Consider the following 9,515-nt stretch of genomic DNA (forward strand, 5'->3'; position numbering starts at 1 on the left):
TTTTAGTGGCTGGCGGAGGGTAGACAGCTACGCTTGAAAATCATTTTCCAATTCCGCACATAAATCATTAAATAAATAAATACACGAATAAATGCATGCATAAAAATAAATGGAGACATTAATGAAATAAAAAATAAACTAATCAATAAATTGATAAATATAAATAAACAAATAACTGAATAAATGAATAAATGAGTAAACGTGTACACGAATAAACCAATACTTACAAAATGAATATGTATATCAATACATAAATAAATAAAATAAATAAATAAATAAAATAATTGAATAAATGAATAAATACATGAATAAATACATGAATAAATGCATGCATAAAAATAAATGGAGACATTAATGAAATAACAATAAATGAGTAAACGTGTACATGAATAAACCAATACATACAAAATAAATATGTATAAATCAAAAAATAAATAAATAAATAAATGAATACATGAATAAATGAATCCATACATGAATAAATACGTGAATAAATACACGAATAAATGCACGCATAAAAATAAATGGAGACATTAATGAAATAAAAATTAATCAATAAATAAATTGATAAATATAAATAAACAAATAACTGAATAAATGAGTAAACTTGTAAATGAATAAACCAATACATAAAAAATAAATACGTATATAAATAAATCAATAAATAATTGAATACATGAATAAATACATGAATAAATACATGAATAAAGACACGAATAAATGCATGCATAAATAAAAAATAAATACGTATATAAAATAATAAATAAATAAATAAATAAATGAATACATGAATAAATGAATGAATACACAAATAAATGCATGCATAAAAATAAATGGAGACATTAATGAAATAAAAAATAAACAAATTAATCAATAAATAAATTGCTAAATATAAATAAACAAATACCTGAATAAATGAGTAAACGTGTACATGAATAAACCAGTACATAAAAAATAAATACGTATATCAAATAATAAATAAATAAATCAAATTCCTTGGCACACATTTTCTGGAGCAATGACATCATCTCGACTACACTGTTCATTTTCTGTTGGCAAGATATCGACTATTATTCTGGACTGATGGGTCAAACAAAAATTTGTGTTTTCATATGTATATTTTGGACATTTAAAGCCCTCTTTTTTTTTACAGTGGGTTCAGGACATCATTTCAGCATATTTCAAGACTGTACCAGTTTTACCCTGGGCTATTTATTCATGATATTCCACTGTAGGCTTTCACACTCTTAAAGTTGGAAATGATGAATTTTAATGGCTGCTCAGTCCGTGAGCTCCCTGCTCTCTTTTGCCCTTAATGAACTGCTTCCCTGCACACCTCATTAGCACCATGCCGTCCAGCACTATTCGGACGCCCGCGTTTGTGTGCGCATTTATTCTATCGACTGTCTTTTCTTTCTCTTGTCAGGCTCTTTAATCTTTCCACTCTGTTCTATCTCGACGTGTTTCTTTCCCCTCCCTCTGACCTCTTTGTTCGCTTTATTCATCACATATCTCAACATCGTACATGTGATTCTTTTACCTCGCCTACATATGTTTCCCTACCTTTTACCTTGATTTCTTTCCTCGCGCAATGCACTCGTTCATTTCACGCTGCCTATTCTGATCTGTTTTCATGGAAGGCTATCTTTTGTTGAGATGCGCACTCTGATTGTCTGGTCACCAACTAGTCCAGAGTGTTTTTGACATCTCGCCAACAGAAAATGAAGTGTGTAGTCGAGATGATGTCATTGCTTAAGGAAATGTTTGCCTAGGATAGCTAGCTAGCTAGCTAATTGGGTATCTATATAACAAGCTAGCTATCGATTGTATTATACTTCCGCCTTCGTCAGAGTAAATTAAATGAAATTGTCATGATCTGGTTGGCGACCAACGCGGGGCGCTGTCGGCCCCGCCTACACCTGCACAGGTGCTGGTCGTCCCGATCAAATTGGCGACCAGCGGGTAGCGACGTCAGCCCTGCCGGCAGCCTCGCAGGTGCTGGTCGTTATAATCAATGACACTTAAAAAGACACCTGGCACGATCATCCGGTGCCGATTCATTGTTTGTTTGCTGCTTGGTTGCAGCATGCATTGTGTACGTGTTTGTTTAACCTTGGCGGACTTTTACTTTTGGTCTTCTTTTGCTACTTTGTATTTTTTCCATTCAGATCATTTTGATGTTTTACATTTTGTTCCTGCTGACTTTATTTTAATACAATTTGTCAAACAACCTCCTGCTCCCTCCTGCCTGCTTTTTGGGATCCGAACCCGCCATCACCACCTCGCAAGACGTGACAGAAATAAGCTAGCCACCAAGCTTGCTACCTAGCTATTGAGCTTGCTAGCTAGCTATCGAACTTGCTAGCTAGCTAGCTAGCTATCAAACTTATCTGTCTATCTATCCATCTATGTAATTGATGTATCTATTTATTTATTTTTTATGGATTGGTATTGTTTAGTTTTATTGATTGATTAATTGATTCATTTAATTAATGTATATTTATATGTATATATGTATTTATTTATATTAGTTTATTTATGTATTTATGTATCCAATTTTCCATTAATAAATGTATCCATTTATTTATCCATGCATGTATTCATTTATTCATTTATTTTATTATTATTGTTTTATTATTATAATTTTATTATTATTTATTTTATTTTTATTGATTGATTCATTTATTAATTCATTTCATGAATGTATATTTGTATGTATTTATTTATATTCATTTATTTATTTATGTATCTATGTATTTATTTATCCAATTTTCCATTTATAAATGTATCCATTTATCTATTTACTTATCTGTTTATTTATTTATTCATTTTTTTATCGGTGTATTTATTGATGCATTTATATCAGTTCATTTATTTACTATATGTATGTATTTATGTATCCAATTTTCCATATATGTAATTATCTCTGTATCCATGTAAAGGGCATTCATTTATTTATTTATTCATTTATTTGTGTATTTATTTATGTATTTATTTGTGTATTTATTTATGTATTTCACTCAGTTTAGAACCTCTGCAGAGGTCACATTACCTACGACCCCCGACTAGAGCTGATTAGAGAATAAAAAAGGTTAGCGTGCGCTTCCTGAGCGCCTTTCCAAAACACACAAGCGGGCCACTGCCATGTGACGTCAAGCTGGCATTAACAAGTGAGAAGACGGAGCCCATACAGGAAAAAATAAAATAAAATAACTATCTAGAGAACAAAGCGGGTAAGAGAACTATAAACAAAATCTGTTGGTATCCCGATTGGTGAAGTGACGTGTAGTTCTGTTGTCTCAGGGGGAAATGACATTGTGAGAAAAGGCGTGTGTGTTGATGAGGAACTGAGTAGACAAAACTGCCTGTCAAAACACAGCTAACATTAGCAATTAGACATAACATTTAGACTTCCGCCAAAGCTTTAACGCTGTAGTTGTCACAAGTCAACAATTACAATAGCAATGAGAATGAGCCCATTCAAATTAGTCACAAAAATCACTGAGTTGAAAATATTATTTGCATCCTCAATGAATGAAAATAATGTTCCAAATATTCTTCTTCTTCTGCTACTACTAACAATAATACTACTAAATACTAATACTAATAATAAAAATAATAATAATAAACTCTCATGGTCACTTTACAGGATCCGTTTTTCTGCGGGTGAGCAGGGGCAGCCACACGCGCCAGCTTTCACTCAACCCGGAAGTAACTCAAATAAATAGAAAGCTAGCTAGCTAGCCAATCGATAGCCAACAGATACCTAGCCAGATAGCCAGCCAGCTAGATAGTGAATCCATAGCTAGCCAGATAGCTAGCTAGCCAGCCAGATAGCTAATAGATAGCACAAAGCTAGCAAATGATAATAGTAATAATAATAATAATAATAATAATAATAATACATTTCATTTATAAGCGCCTTTCAAAACTCTTATGGTCACTTTAGTCAGTTTTTTTTATGTGGGTGAGCAGCAGCAGCCACACATGCCAGCGTTCAATCAACCCGGAATAACTCAAATACATCGAAAGCTAGCTAGATAGCTAATAGATAGCTAGCTAGATAGCCAGCTAGCCAGATAGATAACTTATAGACAGCAAATAGATAGCCAGCTAGGTAGCCAGCCAGATAGCTAGCATATAGACAGCAAATAGATAGCAAATAGCTAGCCAGCTTGGTAGCTTTCTATAACATAGTACTTTATTTTACATATAAATAAACAAATAACAAACCACAACTACGAAATGCAATTTTTGGAGAAATGGCATTCATCAATTAATACCACACGGCAAAAACACAGTCTCATACAGACAACTTGAAGTCAACAACAACCTGACACGTACACGCTTGAGAACTGCGACAGGAAGCTACTCAACACACAAAGGTCCAGACCTGGATTTGAACCTGCTCGCCATGTCTCCCTTATCTGCTCTGAGCGTCTAAGCCCGTCAAGGCTAGACACATCAGGTATTTTCAAATCAAAGAACAGACAATTAGAAGTTAGCTCTTCCCCCTGAGGCCGCACCAAAGCCAAAGACGACGAGGATTACAGCGACTGGTGTGGAATTCCTTCATGGAAACCTTTATTGACGGTCAACCAAATTCGCATTTAATGAAGATCTGAGAAGACTCCTCATGGACCTGACCTACTATTACTACTGTTCCCAGCATTCGACATCCCAGCTCAACCCAAAGCCTCCCCCCTCATCCCTGCATGCGGATCAGACATGGGCTGGGTAGGATATCCCGACGAAGCCAGGCTGTAAAAACATAACTCTGCCACAGGAAGAACTCCCAACCCTGAGAGAGGAATTTCCCTTAACAATGGATGTACACTCATTACAACAGGCACACACACAAACACTCCATTTGACCGTCTCTTCATTAGACTGAACAACAAAATAATTATTTTAGACTAACACAATGCTGCATTTAGTCAGCTTGGAATCACTCATTGAACAATTAAAGGACAACCGACACCTCCGGCGGACAAGTTGCGTCCATAATTTGTAAAATCACTTCAAATGACTTCTACTGAGCGTATTTTACAAAGATTCCACGGCATATAGCTATATTTTACGTTCTAAGACTCGCGCTGAATATTTAGGAAGTCTTGTTTTCGAGTTGGTAACTCAAATGGATAGAAAGCTAGTTAGCTAATAGATAGCTAACAGATAGCTAGCCAGGCCTTCACTCAACCCGGAAGTAACTCAAATAGATAGAAAGGTATCTAGCTAATAGATAGCTAACAGATAGCTAGCCAGGCCTTCACTCAACCCGGAAGTAACTCAAATAGATAGAAGGGTATCTAGCTAATAGATAGCTAACAGATAGCTAGCCAGGCCTTCACTCAACCCGGAAGTAACTCAAATAGATAGCTATCTATTAGCTAGCTAGCTTTCTAACAGATAGCTAGCCAGGCCTTCACTCAACCCGGAAGTAACTCAAATAGATAGAAAGCTAGCTAGCTAACAGATAGCTAACAGATAGCTAGCCAGGCCTTTATTCAACCCGTAAGTAACTCAGATAGAAAGCTATCTAGCTAATAGGTAGCTAGCAATTCATTCACTGCCAGATGATGTGCAAAAATGTGTCCACTCCAGTGCCAGGGTTTTTGTCATTTTCACTCAAATTGGAGGACCCACAGAATATTGAGTTTTAGGACTACATCAACATTCAATGCAGCGGAAGAAAACTCCCTTCTTTAATCAGAAAAGGAGTTCATTCCTAAATTATAGGGGTCTGGAGTTATATGAGCTTGAAATGAGGGTGGCTGTCCAAAATATCCTCTGACTGGAAAGTGTCCTTGAGAGTTTTGAAAGGCGCTTATAAATAAAATGTATTATTATTATTATTATTTATTATTATTATACATACATATTGGTTTGCATAGCGTTTTAACAACAGTTAAAGCTAGGACAAAGGGCTAAAAAAAGGAAATGACGCCCCCTTGTGGAAGGGAAAAACATTGCCAGAGGTCTGGCCAGTGCTTTATCGGCACCCTAGGAAGAAAAACCAAAACCGAACAAATGCCGCTCTATGTCATATTTTCAATTCCTGAATAAATTCAGGAATGGCAGTTAATGAGTTAATTAAATTAATAATTACATGTAATATTTTTTTTAAATGCTTTGTGTTCTATAAGATCCCTCCTTTTTTGATTAACTGCAATTTTTGAGACAATGAGATATGGGCGTGTCTATGCATTATGCATTCATTTAAACAGCGGATGATTAGATTCCTGGTTTTAGGCCCATTTGGCATTTGATTACCGTGAGAAGGAAGAAGAATTAATAATATTCCCTCCATCAGAAGCAACATCAGCGTGTCTGATGAATTGAAGCGAGTCCATTAGCGTGTCGTTCGCGTGCTAAAGTGGGAGGCTAATTGACAATTAAACATGTGAGGACATATGCTAACTTTTTCTCGACGGTGATTATATATAGCTTTGCGTTTCGTGTATTCTGCACCTCACTCGGAGCGAGAGGAGGCTCAAGGCAATTACAAGCTCACACATATCCAAACGTTGTGCAAACTACACACACACACACACGGAGACACGTTGTTGTCATGACAGCGATTTCACCCGAGTCGGATTGGACAGCACACGCTTCACCTGCATGCCAAATTAGTACGCGTACGGAGTAACAACCATTATTATTCTGACAGCAAAACAGCAAAAGCTCAGATTTGACGTGAAAACATACAAAGTGTGAATGCAGGGCAGTCACCATTATCTATCACATACACACACACACACACAAAAGTGGAATTGTTTTTGTTCATATAAACTACTGAAACACATTTCATTTTATGACATGTGAAACGATTTCAGCAGTCTTGTGGGAGTGTTTTGGTCGGGAATATTTCACTTGTGTATGGAAGCAAAGTGCGTGTGTGAGTTCGAGGGAGAGTGAGAGAGAGAGAGAGAGAGAGAGAGAGAGAGAGAGAGAGAGAGAGAGAGAGAGAGAGAGAGAGAGAGAGAGAGAGAGAGAGAGAGAACATTTCATGAGCATATGTAAATGATTTTACTTGCTTAGGCGAGCGAAAAATATTTAATACACGTTTCGGTAGCATAAGTGACAGCATTATACACTTGATGTATGTATGTATGTATTTATTTATGTATCCATCTATTTATCCATCTCTCCGTTTATTTATCCATCTATCCATCTACCTATTTATTTATTTATTTATGTATTTATTCGTGTATTCATTCTTTATTTACTTAACCATTTATTTATTCGTTCATGTATCCTATTTATTTATTTATTTATTTGTTTATTTATTTTGTGGAGTATTTATTTATTTATTCATTAATTTATTTCTTTGTGTGCTGATTAATTAATTGATTTATTTATTTGCTGATTTGATATTTATATATTTGTGTATTTATCCATCTATCGGTTTATTTGTTTATTTCTTTATATACTCTTATTTATTTGCTGATTTCTCTATTTATTTGTCTATTTATTTATTTACTTATCCATTTATTTATATATTCATGTATTTATTTATTTATCTATCAATCTCTTTATTTATGTATTTATATATTTGCTCATTTCTTTATTTATTAGCTGATTTACCCATTTATTTATTTTTCTATGTAATTATTTATTTGCTGATTTGTCTATTTATGTATTTATCTATTTATTTGTCTATTGATTTGTCCATTCATTTATTTATTCATGTATTTATTTGCTGATTTGTTTGTTTGTCTGTTTGTTTATTTATTGCTTTTGAATGCTTTTTCTTAAAAATATGCGTTTATGTATTTCCAACTCAGTTTGGCTACTGTCGCTTGTAGTGCGACGCTGTTGAAGCGACATCAGTGCGTTTCACACATCTTTTTCTTTGGGGGGGGGGGGGGGCGACCGAGGTTAACATCAAGAAGAGATTTCACGCATTTGTATTTCAATCCAAGTGACATTCAATTCAACTCACATAGGGATGAAAATGCTCTATTTTTGTTGCTTTCGTTTACCCAGAAGATGACCTGAAAGTGAGGTGGATAAAGTCACTGTGAAAAAAAACATCTTTGTAAAATAAAGAAATAACTAAACTAAAAGGATGCATTATCTCACAATCTTTGCGAGGGAATTTAAAAGGTTGCGAGGGAACACATAGTTGTTGGTCGTTTGTATTTATTTGTACATGTGAAAGTATTTTAAAAGCTTTTCACTTTCTACTTGAGTGAATGAGAGCATTTCAGTCGTGTGTGAGCATCATGTCATCCCGACAGGTCATCATAGCTATATGTGTGTTTCTTCTTCTTCCCCCCCCCAGCCTCCACCACCTTCTATCTCCATCTGGCACATTTGGCTGAAAAAGCTTAAAAAGGCACCAGATCAATTTCCACTCGGCTGAACTAAAATAAAATAGAACGTTATCAGACCACGGAGAGTCTCAATAGAAAAGTCATACAAGGCACAAAAGCTCACTTTCGCCTGACATGATTGTTGTCGTATTGATGGATTTTTTTTTTTTTTTTTTTTTGATTACAGGAGAAAAGACAAAAAAAAAAATCAATGTCCTTCCTTTGCGACGTTTGCTTTTTTGTCTCGGAACAAGAGACATGGCTTCACAATTGATGATGATTCCTTAAAGGACAACCGACGTCACTTTTTTGTTTCTTAACTGACATCAGAAAAACGTTTTATAGCATCTAAAATACCCAAAAGACGCAGTATATTTTTATTCAAATGCAAAACACCAATAAAAATGACTTAAAGTATCCCAAAACTACTTCAAAATGACCTCGGAGATGACAAGTTTCAGAAGGTGCCGCCCCCTTGTTCGTGACGTCACGCAAGGACGTCTTGCCTTGCTCTAGAATCAAAACAATGGCTTGAGATTCGGAAATGCTTTCTTGTTACTCATCCAGTTATGAATATGATTCAAAGAGTTCTGAAGAGGAAAACATACATGTTTGCAATCGATTAAAGAAGTCCTTCCGTGTCATTTTGAGGCATCTGGACTGCAATGTAGCGTCCCAGAAAAAGAGACAGAAAAATGGCGACCAGCTCCTGTGAGGAATTAATCAGCCGTTTCCACAGGCTGATAAATTACTTCCATGGAGCTTGGATGCCCTCTTCTGGCGGATTTTGGGTGTAACACGAGGTTTTCAGACCAAACAAGTACAGCAAAATACATTCACGTGATGGAAGGACTGCTACAATGTGTCTTTTTTTCGGTCAGGGGTGTTCCTTTAGTGACGTCACGTACGGACTCGTCACCAACTCAAAAAGAAGACTTCCTGAATATTCAGCGCAAGTCTTAAAATGTAAAATATAGCTATATGCGGTGGAATCTTATTCTAATACGCTCAGTAGAAGTCATTTGAAGCCATTTTACAAATTATGGACACAACTTGTCCGGAGACGTCGCTTGTCCTTTAAATGTTAATCTGTGAGTATACTTTAGTGATGGCCGACATTTCAGTCTCTGAGGTGGTTAAAAAAAAGTACCCACACCCGTGACCCCCCCTTGCCCATTTGAGTGGATATCCAGTGTC

General features: G+C 35.5%; 1 protein-coding gene across 4 annotated transcripts in view; it reads right to left on the reverse strand.

The window, feature by feature from the left end:
• LOC148888573 (protein jagged-1) overlaps positions 1–9,515 on the reverse strand; it is a 48,214-nt gene that overhangs the window by 24,215 nt on the left and 14,484 nt on the right. The gene's annotated exons all lie outside the window — the stretch shown is intronic.

The sequence above is a fragment of the Hippocampus bargibanti genome, linkage group LG14 (genome assembly GCF_051943395.1).
Source record: "Hippocampus bargibanti isolate YZ-2025 linkage group LG14, ASM5194339v1, whole genome shotgun sequence".
Lineage (NCBI taxonomy): Eukaryota > Metazoa > Chordata > Actinopteri > Syngnathiformes > Syngnathidae > Hippocampus > Hippocampus bargibanti.